The following is a 14592-nucleotide window of genomic DNA, read 5'->3' as shown; positions in this document are numbered from 1 at the left end:
AGATACTGAATTATATTTTAGACATTGAATCATTACTTCACATACTATAACCTATAAAAGTCAAAACATCAACATCGTGACCCATACATGACCAGTACATGATTGATACTCAAACTTATGTTGGGGAATAATAACACTGGCTTAACTCCCAAGCTCATTACTAAGTAGAAAACCAAAAATATCCACCAATCAAGAGTGATGCACTCTCTAGCTCCTCCTGCCTTTGTCTGGTTTCTATAATTACCATGGGATTTTGGGGGTTCTTTGCAGATGATTCACTGACTGGCATGGCTGCTGCCCCAGACCAAGGATGATTAATATCTTGGCAGGGATCTGTCATACTGTCCCAAATGTAAGTAACCCAAATTGATTAAACTACCTATAATCCATCTGGAACTCTTTGGCATAAAAAGAACACCCTATGGTTACAGGAAAGGAACAAGGTTCCCTCAGCAGGAGAATTCTGGACCTTACACCTTCTGAGATGTTTTTGCAATACCAAGACTGTCATGTAGGATGTTAGCTATCTATCCTAGAGGATTTATACTTCCTTGTATCTGTCATCATGCCTACCACATACCTTGAGCAAAGCAAGTATTCAAACAAACTGAATTGATTGAGGAATTTCTCACTGCTTTAAAACTGTTGTAAAATGTGGGACCTAGAGTCATTGGTTTGCAGTTTATATACTGGTTATTCATATGTTTGACCTCTTGTCTACCCAGATTTCTCCAGCCTCTTGATCAGAGCTCTATTTGGCCTAGAGAGGTAACTGAATGCCTTATTGATGATGCTTATAACCTTACTGGTTGGATGAATATCTAGAGAGAAATACTGAAAGTTAATTTTCACTTCCTCAATCAGCCATAGAACCCCATACTTTGAATTGGAAGGGACCTTAGAATCCATCCTTCTCATTTTACAGATGAGGAAACGGAGACCTAGAGAGGTTAAGGGATTTGCCCAAGTTCACATGGAGAACAAATATCTGAGGCAGTATTAGAACTAAGTCAGTTTCCCATCTACTACACGACACAACCTCTAGATAAGCGTGTATTAAAAGTCTACTACGTCTATGTGTCCTATGCTCTGCCAGTTCCTGGTAATATAGAGACAAAAGTAACATTGTCCATCCTCAAGAACCTTGCATGCAACAATCTTTATCCAAGACTGTAAAAGTGTAAGGAGAACTAGCCCAAAAGGGTCACTCTTCCCTTCCTTCCCCCCATTGTTAATGGCAAATGTTTGGGATCAGATGCCAGAGGCTGGGTCATCCCATCCTATGGGGGCTTCCCACAACAGTGAAATCTGCTAGACAAATCTTTGTGTCTGCTCCTTTCAAGTGATGCTTAATCACCCCCAAATATGTGTGACATAAGAAGGTAGACAACCCCAAACCCTTTGGCACTGAATTGGATTGAGCCCATGCCTTCTGACCCTTGAGGGTGGTGAGTGGTCCCCTAAGACGCTGGGATGAGCTGTAAAAAAAATGACTTTGACCTGCTTCAGAGCAAGCAAATTACTAAGCAGGAGTGAAAGGGTTAAAGTGATCCCTGGGTTTTTAAAATATGAGTGTATCTGTTTCTCCATCAATGTTATTAACTTGATTAATTGTCATCACTTTGCTTACATGAAAATTAAATGCTAGTTAACCCAAAGGGATTTCCCATGCCAAAAAAAAAAATCAGGGTAGAAAAAGAACAATCAGCATATATGGAAAAACAAAATTGCTTAAGTGGTCCTTCATTATGCCCACGTGGGCAGATCAAGCCATCCATTGCTTGACCACCTCGTGGGTCCGATGTCTTTGGAAAATGAGCCATTTTAGCTGAGCATGTTGCTACACACCTACCAGGGAGGCTGACACTGTTGTCCTGCCAAAATCCAGGAGTTCTGAGCTGTAGGAGGCTAAGCCTATCAGGTGTCTACACCAACTGTAAAACCAAAATGGTAAGGTCCCAGGAGCAGTCAGTCACCAGACTGCTTAAGGAAGGTCAGAATAACCTAGGTTAGAAAAGGAGGTCAAATTTGTCATGCCAATCAGTAGCAGGATCACGTCTGTGAGAATGGATCTTGTGCTTCCAGCCTGGACAAGAAAGGGAAACCCAGGCTCCTCCCACCCACCCAACCCCACCCCTACCAAAAACAAACAAGCAAGAGTCATTCAAGGGAAGCTTTGTTTTTTCCCTCTAAATATCAAATACTCCAATGGATCAAGTGATCTTGCCGATGTTCACGTTCCCTCCCAAAGTGCAAATGGCAACCCATCGATGCCTGTTCCTCCGTTGTGACTCTTGTCCATGTGCTCCCATGTTTGCCAGAGGGAAACTATTCAACACGGTAGGTAGGGCCTTCCTCCTTTCTATTGGCATCAAGATTCCAGTGGAGTATGTGAACCGTCCAGCACTTATCTCTTGTGTTCACCAGGTTGACCAGCCCATCTTTTTCTTCATATATTTCTTTTGTAATGGTGGAGTCAAAACCAACCCACCCCATTTTAGTCTGATGCCAAACTAGGTGAGAACACAGTTCAGCCAAGCAAGGAAAAGGCCTTAGACTAAGTTTGAAAAGCTTTTGCCAGCTATTTGATGGAGTGAAATGATGCCAGACAAGTCTATTCTAACTAGTTGTGGGATTGTTTTAATAGTTTCTGAGTATGTAAAAAGCATCAGGTTAGCTAGAACAAGAAGGGCTTTCCAGAAATTGGCTTTCTAATACATAATTGAACAGGAGTCTTCAGAGGTGGGGTTGAGGGTGGGAAGGAAAGGCTTCTTCAGCTTTGCCCTTGGCCAAGTCTCCTTCCCTGTCCCCAACTTTTGACCAAAGGAGAGAGGACTATGAAGCTTTTAAAGGTCTAAAGGATATAGGACTTCCTATCTTCCCATCAATGTCCTATGTAGCGTCCACAGATTAGGTGACAGTAGTGTGTACATCAGGAACCTAGGACAAACACAGATTGGCTGTACCTGAGGGACACTTCTTGAGTGCTTTTTGGATGGGAGAGAAAGAATTCCAGCAGCCAAGAGTCAGAAATTGTTCCTTTGTCCACTTCACTCTCTAAACCTGAGTCCACTTCCCCTGGACTTCCTGTGTCCTTGTGGGAGGATGCATCATAAACTTTTGGAAAAATGTTTTGAACCACCTGCTTTTATTGTATCAACTTGGTAAACATCTCTTTCTAAAAGTTATTTAAGGCTGAATGACTAAGTGTTTCTTAACTGATCATTTTGGAGGAAGCAACTCAGAGAGGGCTTAAGCATGTGACAATAGAAAAATCCCCCCACTCCCTCAGGGCTATACATAGAACTCAAGCTCTGGGGACCTGACTTGGAGTGGGAGTGGGAGTTGGGGATAAGAATCCTTAGAGCTTACATGAGCTATACTTTGGGGATAATTTTCTCTGGTTCTCCTTCCCAATTTCTTATTTGTTGTATGATGCATCCTTCTTATACCCACCATGTACATCTCCATTGCCCTCTGAGTGATTAGCATTTTCAGTTCTTCAGATACTATACTGATGCATGACCCTCAAAGCTTCCAGCTAACTTCATTTCTATTCTGCTACCAAGAGCCATGAGGGGCCAGTAGAAACCTTGCAAAGGAATGCAGAGTTCCTAATAGTGTGGTCTCCAAAACAATTAAACCAGACTCTCCCCATGTGACGTCTCCCCAGACTCGAACATCTAAATGAAAAACCTCTGCCTATGAGCAGTGACGCAGCCTTCCTTGGGGGAATTATATTTTTGTAGAATAGGAAAATCAGAAAAACAACAGAAAGAAAGACTAGTGGATGTCTATGTTATATGTCAGATACTTAAGGAAACTACTTCAACTAATTTAAATATTTTAAAATGAAAAGCATAATGTTCAGAAATATTATTCCAAGCATATATGGATGGGAATGATTCCTTTTTTATATCAAGAAATCTCAATAGGACTATGACAACTGTGAAGGACTAATGGGTTTGGCTGAACAGGCAGTTTGAAGTCCTGTGTATATTTGTTTTAAAACTCCCAAGTCTTCACTGCAGGGAAGGATCATCCTTATTGACTTTGGATTTTTGCATGTTTGACATGGAGTTGGAAAATTACTTTCAAAGGCCTGTTGACATACTGCAAAGTGATTAGGTTGGTGAAGCAAAGTACTATGATGGGATAATGGTCAAAAAATCATGGAAAGAGAATTTCAGAGTTCCAAGGGGCCTCAGAGGCCACATAGTCCAAACCACATGGAACAAATATCCCCTTTTCTACAGATCAGATGAGGGGTGAGCCAGCCTTTGCTTTAATTAGAGGAAACCTAAACCTGAGACAATCCATTCCACATTGGACAACTCTCACTCAAATGTTTGGAAGGTTTTCTGGGCATGCGTCAGAATTTACCTCTTTCCAAGTTCTACCCATTGCTTCTGGTTCTGATCTCTGGGGCAAAACAGAATAGTGTCTCAACCCCATAAAAAGCCTTCAAATGCTTGAAGTCAACTATCATTGTCTCCCTTCTGAGATGTTAAATTTTCAATGTCAGTATTTATACCTCAAGCACAGACAAACTCTAGAAATCAGGACTTGATATATTGTTTTGTTGATTGTCCAGTTTTAAGAAAATGATGGAGAAAACGTTAATGATGCAGATGAAAATTTAAAGCATTACTTTTTTTATTAAAAAGTTGTTTGTTAAATATTTACTCCTTCCAAAGAACCAAAAATGAATACCACCAAAGGGTAATAGAGAGACACGGTGGGTTCAAGCAGGCTATATCATATAACCAATGCAAAACTGAAGATTAGGAGTAAAGGACATCACTAAGGAATAGTGCAATAAGAAGAGAAGATGGGCTTGTCATGTGTCAAAAGTAAGGGATGTCTAGTGAACAGCCAGCATACTTTACTGGTATCTTTAATATGCCAGAAGAAATCAAGGAAGGACTCTAGCTCATTCTTATTTTGAGAAGACAGGGACAAGTTACATAGGATGAGCAGACATAGTGGGGCTTATATTCTATAACCCTGGTGGAAACTCCAAAATCAGTAAGATCAAAGAGCCATGTGGGCATTATTACATATAATTTATTAATAAAAATTGGTTAATTCTATCATTTTAGTGTTGTTATGGTTAGAATCTTACCTGTGTTTCCATTGGCATAGAAATAGCACCTGGTTGGCTACTTAAAAGTCTTATAGAGTTACCTGGTCAGTGACAGAGGAAGTGAAATGGCCAAAGGTCACACTGCCAGGATGTGTCAGAGTCAGGGCTTGAGTCCAGGTGATCCTGACTTCAAGACCTAGTGTCTAGCCATCACATTACACTATCTCATTATCATGATTATTACTCTAAGTCTAATGGGGGCAGTAAAATATAAAGGTAAGTAAATGTAATATTATATACAAAATAAATAAATGCTATTTAATTTAGGAGTGGGGAAAACACCACTGACTAGGGGCATCAGGAGATTTTGGAAGTGAGCACTGAAGGAAATTAGGGATCTTCTGAGGTGGAGGTAAGGAAGAATTGCATTCCAGACATGGGAGACAGACTATGCAAAGACATAGAGATAGAAGATGGATTAAATCTGCAAAAGTCCAGGCAAATACATTCATACCAACTCCTTATTACCCTCACCCCATCCCTAGGGAAATGATGTGGAGATAGAATCAGCCAGACTTGGCTGATTACATATGAGGCATGAGTAAGAATGAGAAGCTCTGATGAAGGAATTGGGAATGTTGAACACAGAGAAGAGGAGACAAGGAGAAAAGGAGACAATCCTCCTAAAGGTATTTATTTATTATAAATATTTTTTTTTCCTTTCTGGTAAATCTTTAACAAGCAGCTTTTTTTCTTGGCTTTTTGGAGGGGGGAAGGCAGGGCAATTGGGGTTGACTTGCCCAAGGTCATATGGCTAGTAAGTGGTAAGTGTCCGAGGCCGGATTTGAACTCAGGTCCTCCTGACTCCAGGGCTGGTGCTCTATCCACTGCACCGCCTAGCCACCTCAACAAATAGCTTTCTGATAAAAAAAAATTATGACACTTTAAATTGTAATCTGCATTATTAACATTTTCTCCATTACTTTCTTGAGACTGGACAATCAACAAAACAATGTCAAACCCTGATCTGTAGCGTTTTTTTCAAAGTCTGAGGTGTAAATGCTCACATTGAAAATTTAACATCTTGGAAGGGGGACGATGAGAGCTGACTTCAAGCATCTGAAAGGCTTTTATGAGGTTGAGATACTGTTCTGGTTTGCCCCTGAGATCTGAATAAGACTGTTCTTCTTATATTTTAAACTACAGCCCAGAAATCCAGATTCCATTCTAGGACACCATCTTCTTAACTGATTGTTCAGCTCCCAACTGTGTCCTGCCTTCAGTAAAAAGTCGTCACAAAAACACCAGCTGTGCCCCTAATGTCTTTTGGTTTCTTGCCCAAAACTTAGTAACTTATAGAAGTGATTTCTAGGTTCTTTCTAACATCAGCATCCATTCCCATGTAAATTGTTAGAAGATGGTACCATTACACGGTTTGACACGTCTTGGTAAATTCTCTGACACGTCTGGGATAAATGCCCCAGGAAGACAACAAACCTGCTCTCTATGGTTGTTATCAGGCTGACAAATAGCTGCCCGATCCCCCTGAGCAGGGAAGTCACCAGACAGCACTGTCCCAACTCTTCTCTTTTTCCTCTGACAGCCAAAGGATGTTCTCTCCTCTCTTAATGGCAGGTGCAAATCTTACATTCTCTTCCTAGTTTCTCTTCTGTCTTCCTAATTCCAACCACCTTTGCTCCCTCTTAATAATTCCTAGTCATGGTTGTGTCTTCAGCCTCATCTACTTCTAAAATATCCGAGGTTCCTCTCTCTGACTCTACCCCTCCCACTCCCTTACTGTTACTGGACCCAGCCTTTTCTGCCATCATGATCCTTTGACACCTCCTTTTTCTTCCAAACCATTAGGACTTTTTGGGTTTCGTGTGACTTCCTACAAACTCTGAACTTCATTTCAAATGTATCTTCACCAGGATCCGAGCCTCTCTCTCTCTCTTACTTGCCCTTTAGTCATACCCATGTAGGTAGCCAATCCACATCCCTGGGGAACATCCACCGTTTTCTTCCTCTCCACCTGTCACTAGGGTGTGAGCATTATGTGAAAGGCACAAAGCTGATTGCACCCTGAAAAAACCATTTTATCCAACCTAAGCCAGTAGCTGCCTGTCTCTGGGCAGACCTTTTTTATGGCTCTCCTAATAACTTCTAATCACATTCCCTATAGAAATAATTTTTTAAATTTCCAATTTCCTATAGATACATTATTATATATTATTTATATATAATATATAAAATATATAATAATATATAAATTATTATATATTATATATATCCTACAGATATATTATTATACAAAAAAATTCCAGTTTCCTCAAGCACATCTTTGGTCCTGACTACTTATGTAACTTTGGGCAAATCACTTCACATACATGGACCTCAGTTTCCCCATTTGTAAAATGAGGTCTTTGGGCTAGATGGCCTCTGAGGTGGATTGTAGTGCTACAACACTATGACATTATGCAAGTTACAACATGTTCAGCCTCTGTCTCCTCATCTATAAAAGCAAGAAGTGGGGCTAGGTAGCCTCTAAATTTCCTTCTAGTTTTTGATTTTTGATACTATAACCCTGTCTAAGTCTTACCATTATCTGTATAGAAACAAGGCAATCCAAAGAGAATCCTTTCATCTCCCTTCCTCAAAAATTTCTCTGTCTGTTTCTTCATCCTCTATTCTATCCATCCTGTGGCAAAGAAGAAATGACCTTTCTCTTATCTAAGGTCAAGCCTTCTACATGTGCTCTTAAGTTCATCTTTGTCCACTTGCTATGGCCTTTCTCAACTGATTAACCCCTTCCTTTTGACCACTTCCTTCTCCTCTGCCTACAAACACACCCATATTTCCCAAATACCAAAAACAATCTTTCCTTTCACTGTAATACTACATATATATATATATATACACACACACACACACACACTGATTTACTTTTTTCTTCTTCTCACTGTCAAATTTTGAGAACAATTAAAGACTACATTTTTACTTCTTCATCACTCAGTTACTATTTGCAATCAGACTTCCACTCCTACCATTCTACTAAAACTACCCTCTCAAACTCCATTAATGACCTTCTAGTTAACAAATCCAGTGGGCTTTCCTCAGTCCTCTTCCTTCCAGTTGTTATTTAGTTGGTTAGTGGTGTCTGACTCTCCATGACATTTGGGATTCTCTTGGCAAAGATACTTGAGTATCTTCCCATTTCCTTCTCCAGCTCATTTTATAGATGAGGAAACTGAGACAAAGAGAGTTAAGTGACTTTCCCAGGGTCACACAGTAAGTCTCTGAGTCTGGATTTAAAGTCAGGTCCTTCTGACTCAATCAGTCACTCTATCCACTCTGCCAACTAGCTGCATCCTTCTTGAGCTCTCTGTAGTATCTGATGCTGCTGAGTATCCTTCCTCCTTGAGATTCTCCTCTATAGCCTTTTGGGACATTGCAGGATGCTGCTTCTCCTCTTCCTCTCTATTTCCTCTTTCTCTGTTCTCTTGGCTGACATCTTGTTTTCTTCCTCTATCTTAAAATGTTGGTGACAGTCACCTTTGACTGTTGCCTCTTGTATGTGTCTGTCTTCAGGTGGTCAACAAATTTTAATTTCACTTTTCCTTTTCCTTCCCTGCCTCCAGCTCTCTGACCCTTAGTGAGAGTGTCCACTAGCTAAATTAATTTTCCTTAAGTAGAGAGTCTGATCCTGTTTCCATTCAAGCAACCTCAAAACTAGTTTAGTTGTTGAATCATCAGTTCAACAAAGGAGAGAAAGAGACAGACAGACAGACAGAGAGAGAATGGAGCAAGTCAAACTTGGGCCAGTCAGGAGTGGGATCTGTTGAGATTCCCCTCCATAGAATGTAAACTCCTTAAAGGAAAGGAAAGTTGGCCTTTGTATCCTCAGCAAGAAGCAATCCCTTTCATTTAGGAGACATTTAATCCATGTTTTTGCATTGAATTGAATTATAATCCTCCTTTTAAAAAACTCAAACAACCTTTTCTCTTCCCTTCCCCCTTTCCCATCTGGTTGTTCTTGCTTAGTTCTAGGCCCAAGTTTCCAGGCACATTTTTAAAACATTGCCAGAGGCAGAGGACCCTGGGCAGCTTTCCTGTCAATCATTTTTGGCTTCTCTGGAAAATAAAAAAAACCAAAACTTTTTTTCGGGGAAGATTTTACCTGTGTGACCCAAAATTTTTGGTTGACTTTGTCCTGTGTATATGTAAATTCTTTAATAAATATTACAGTAAAAAAATTCTATAGAACCACTCATTGTTCATAGTCTAAATGCCTTTGACCCTTCAGTAGCTGACCTAAGCTTACCTTCCCAGCCTCATCTCTCTTGCACCTGCACTCTTTTCAAACAATCCTACTTTCTATTCCAAAACATGTCCTATATCATTCCACCTTCATGTATTTTCTGCAGCCTCTCTCTCCCAGTTAAAATCTCCCCCATCCTTATAGTCCCAGCTCAAAAGCCACCCAAAGCTTTTCTAGATCCTGGAGGTAATCTCTTATCTCCTCTGAATTTTAACAGACTATGCTTAGTTGGGTCTTAGGGCATTTAGCAAAGCTACCTTGCATTAAATGTATTTGTGCATTTATCTTAGCTCCTCTTACTTGAATGAAAAAATGATCATTATAATAATGATGGCATTGTGGATAGAGAGCTGGTTTCAGTCAGGGTGACCTAGTTTCAAGCCCTGTTTCTCATACATAATGATTCTGTCACCCTGGACAAGTCATTGAATCTCTCAGTGTTCCAGGCAACTCCCCATAAATTCAAACACGTGAATCTGCAAAGGTAGAGGGAATGTCCTTTGGTGGCCCAGAACTCTGAGCCTGGACTTTGGAAAACCTGAGTTCCAATCTAGCCTCAGACACTTACTGTTAGCTGGATGACCCTGGACAAATAACATCCTGTGTCTGACTCAGTTGTAATGGTGACACCTGGTTGTTGGGAGAATCAAATGAGGTAATATTTAAATAGCACATCACACCTTGCCTAGAAAATACTAAGAGCTTAACAAATATTTGTTTCTTTCCATTCTTCTTTCGCATGAATCTCCCATCCCTGGAATATTCTCCCTCCTCACCTCCACCTGCTGGCTGCCCTGGCTTTCTTTAAGCCAGCTTAAATCCTTCTTTCTGCCCAAGGACTGTCCAAATTCCTGCCCCCAACCCACACAGCCAGTTTGTTCCTCTAAGATTACCTGTATCTTGTGTGGACATAGTTATTTGCATTTTGTCACTAACATTATAATGAGAGCACTTTGAGGGCAGAAACCCTGTTTTTTGTCTTTCTGTATCTATACAGAGCTTGGTACAAAATAAGGACTTAATAAATGTTTGTTGAACAGCTGATTTATTGACTAGTCTGATACAAATAATAGCAAAAATCTGAATAGTAGTAATAATAGATAATATTATATATACTAATAATAAATAATAATAAATCAAGCCGACATTTATCATGTAGAGTTTCAAGATTTACAAAGCCCTTCACATCCATCATTTAGGCAGCTTCATGGTGTAGGACATAAAGCATTGGACTTAGAGTCAAGAAGGCCAGAGTTCAAATACCAGTTCAAACATTTACTAGTCATGGGACCCTCGGTGAGTCAGTCTGTAAAATGGAAATAATAGCAGCCCCTCCCTCCCAGAGGTTTTGTGAGGGTCAAATGACTTAACACAGATAAAGAGTTACATAAGTATCAGTGATCTCATTGATCCTCACAACAATTGGATGAGATAGGAAACCGAGGCTCAGTTTAATCTAGCATCAGAAGATGCTAGACCCACCTTTTCCACCATAAGCTCCTGGAGATCAAAGACCATGGCTTACCTCTCTTTGCATCCCCCCACAATGCCTAGTTCACCTCTGGGGTATATTGAATATAGGCTGCCCCTGTCTATTCTGGAGCATTACCATTCGATCAATTCTGTTTGATTAAATTTGACAGGTCAATTCAGTCCAACAACTACTTTGATCATTTTCATCGAGTTGGCCAGTTGGAGAGAATTAACCCCAAACCGCTAGTGATTTGGGCATCACTGAGATCTGGTATAACCCCAATCTCAACCCCAAATGGCAGGATAAGGAAATACAGAAATAATTTAAAGCAACTGTGTTTCTATTTTAATAGAACAGAAAGGTCACACAGAAGGGATGATTCATACTATCTTGGATAACCTCATGAGGTAATAAGCATTCTTGGGATTGATGGTCTTAGTAGTTCAATACCGAGTTTGGTGGGAACAACCAACTGATAAAAAATAAAATGAGACAATTTCAAGAGCTTTCCTGGATGGCTTAGTCCAACATGAAATTGGACCAAATCTCAGCACAAATAAGCAGTCTTAGGCATAGAGAGAGGCTTGGAACGAACAGGCAGCAGAGACCAGTGGCAATTTGAAACTTCTGTTAAGACAAAATGGACAGCCTATTGGGCTCTGCAAAAGAGATTTGCAAAAGGGCACAGGGCTATGAAGTAGGAACAAACTATTGGAGGATTGGCAGAGGGACTGCAAAAAAGACCATTCAGTGGCAGGGTCCAACACTGAAGGACTGATTATGTTAACATTTGAAAAACAGCCCTTTGTTTGCAATAAATCATACGATCATAAATTAAAGTGTCCAGAGAGAGGGGCTGCCAGACTGAACACACGCAGAGGAGAATATGGCCAAGTCGTCTTTGCTGTGATTAATTAGCTACAAAACTGGATGGAAACCTGATTCCAAATAATTCACTAGCACCAAACTAGCTAGCTTCCCTATCTCTTCTAGAAGATGAATTTGCCTCTAGAGGGCAGCATTAGAATCAATGGTGAAAAGGTGGCTAGGTTACAAGGGATAGAAGGCCAAGTCTGGAGTCGGGAAGATTCACAAACCTAAGTTCAAGTCTGACCTCAGATACTCGGAAGCTGTGTGGCCCTGGGCAAGTCACTTAAACCTGTTTGCCTCAGTTTCCTCATCTATAAAATGAGCTAAAGAAGAAAATGGCTTGGGGTGGCCAGGTGGCTCAGCAAGTAAGAGCACCGGCTCCAGTTTCGGGATAACCTGGGGATCAAATCCAGGCTCAGATACTTAGCACCATACCCAGAAATAATAATAACTGGCCGTGTAACCTTGAGCAAGTTACTTAACCCCAATTGCTTTAAAAAAAATTTAAAAATAAAGAAGAAAATGGCAAACTCCAGTATCTTTGCCAAGAAAACCCCAAATAGAGTCACAAAGAATCAGATGTGAAACAACAAGGGTAGAAAGCTCAATAATGGGGTGCTCTGCCTCGTGAGCTGATCATTACTGTAGATATTTAGGCTAAAGTTGCCTGCCCACTTGTCAAGAATGTTGGAGGGATTCATGCCTTGGGGAGGATCACAGGATTTCAGTTTCTGAGCTGGAAGGGACCTCAGATGGTAAATAAGGATCAGAGGAGGGATTTGAAATAAGGTTGGAGAACCAGTGGGGTTGTATCAGTGGCATCAAACTCAAATAGAAATGAGAGAAAACCGCAATTTAGCATTATCTGTTTGAGCAAATCAGTCATTTTGACTATTATAAATACCCAAATTAACTATAAAGGACATATGAGGAAATATGCTATCTGCATCCAGAGAAAGAACTGATTAATAGAATTATATATAGAATAATTTTACATACATGTACCTGTTTGTGTCTAAGGGTAGTCATCTCTAGGGTGGGGGAAGGAAGAAAAAAAATTATATTATAACTTTATTATATATTTAAAAAGAATAGCAAGTTGTAAATAAGAGATTTGAAGTTTCATGTGCAATCATCTTTTTTTTATTATCATTACACTGTTACAGAAATGCTTGTTTTATGCCATGAATTAATAATAAAAAATTTTAAGGAATTAAAAAACATCTTTGTTGTATCATATATTTATGATACAATAATGATTTTTATGATAACAATAATAATAAATATTTATTTATTTTGTTAAACATTTCCCAATTATATTTTAATCTGGTTCTGCTACAGTAGGGAGTTTTGCTGGCTTCGTGCAGCCTATGGTCAGTGAGTTGGACACTTTTGGACTGGATCATCTTCAAGAACTCTCAGAACTTCCCAGACTCTTGATTCTAAAGGCCAGCTGTCAGATTTCTCATCTTGCTTCATATCAAAGTATGGCTATAGAAACTGGGCATCAACTTGAGAGACATCCGGGACTCTCAAACCTACCCTACAGGTGATAGAATAAAATTTCAGAATAATCATCATGCCAAAAATGGTAGAGTCATAACTAGGGAGGGGTGGTCTGGGCTGCACCTTGGGTCCCACCATTGGGAAGAGCATGCTCCTTCTGTCCACCACCTCTAAGGGCCCTCCTGTCTCCCAGGCCAAAGTCATATTGACTTTCCTGCTGCCTCCCCCTCTGTCTTCTCTCAAGATTTCAGAGTTCGAGGGTGAGGAGCCATCACTTTCTATAATTACAAAAGTAGCCCATCAAACTATTTTAGAGAAATAGATAAATATTCAATTGCATCATGTAAGAACAAAACAAGATAGAAAAGAAAATAGAAAACTTCAATTTCATGGTGTTGACCTCTGTCTTACTCTCTTTTGTTGATAATATCCATGATCTGGGAGAAGCACAAGCTCTATTACATCACAAATGTCTGAAAGGCAACAGTGCAAGCCAGAGTGGGCAAGTCAGCACTGTATAAGTGCAGAAAAGTAATCTGCTTGGAGATTAATGCTCATTATACATAGGAGCCTTTTTGTTTTACTGAATTTTTAACCAAACCTTTTAACAATTAGCAAACAAAGCTACCTCATAAGCATTTTGCCCAAAAAGTCTTGTTCTAGTGTGTGTACGGCTCCTTATCATCTTTTTAGATATTTAATTGAATCTGAGATCTTATCCCCATGGGAAATCCCTTCACCAATGCAGATCAGCCCCTTGGTTAGCTGGTTTGGGATTTGTTTTTGTTTTATTTTCCCCAGCACTTCCAGGACTTGTGCTGCTGTTGACATGGGCTCTCCCTCTCTATTCATTAGGATGGAAACCCCTCTGTAACAGTTGTTATGGTCAAAAATGACTTCCCTATGAGGTCTACCTGGTGGCTGTGGTGTTTCACCAGAGTAATAACCAGGGAATGGTTGGAGTTAGCTGCTTTTTGGTCATATACGATCACTTTTGGGGTTTTCTTGGCGAAAAATACTGGAGGGTTTGCAACTTCCTTCTCCAAAGGGCAGGCTATATCTGGCTCTTTGTCCCACTGTGCAAACATGGTGCCAAAGTGAGGAGGGAAAGGGGAAAGTGGGAGAGGGGTGAGAATGGATGAGGGATGAGAGGGTTGTGATTCCTCTCCACGGTGAATCTGGTCTATCACCTCTCTGCCTTGAAGTCCTCTGCTGGTCCCAGAAAGCATGACAGCTTCAGCTCCTGTTCCATGCCTTCGATTTTCACCCACAGAATCTCATTACCATTGTAATACCCACTTCCCTGACTGCTGTGCCAACCTATAAGTCACATCCCTC

General features: G+C 40.3%; 1 long non-coding RNA gene across 1 annotated transcript; it reads left to right on the top strand.

Annotated features, from left to right (window-relative positions):
* The first annotated feature begins 254 nt into the window (after positions 1-254).
* Positions 255-13613, top strand: LOC138158451 (uncharacterized). Its single transcript, XR_011167650.1, has 3 exons — positions 255-352; positions 5632-5775; positions 13090-13613. It is a non-coding gene; the product is annotated as an uncharacterized lncRNA (long non-coding RNA).
* The last annotated feature ends 979 nt before the right edge of the window (positions 13614-14592 follow it).

The sequence above is a fragment of the Petaurus breviceps genome, unplaced genomic scaffold, assembly GCF_028583685.1.
Source record: "Petaurus breviceps papuanus isolate PSGF00001 unplaced genomic scaffold, PetGlider_PUasm1.0 174, whole genome shotgun sequence".
In the NCBI taxonomy this organism is placed as follows: domain Eukaryota; kingdom Metazoa; phylum Chordata; class Mammalia; order Diprotodontia; family Petauridae; genus Petaurus; species Petaurus breviceps.
This window is presented reverse-complemented; position numbering and strand designations above follow the sequence as displayed.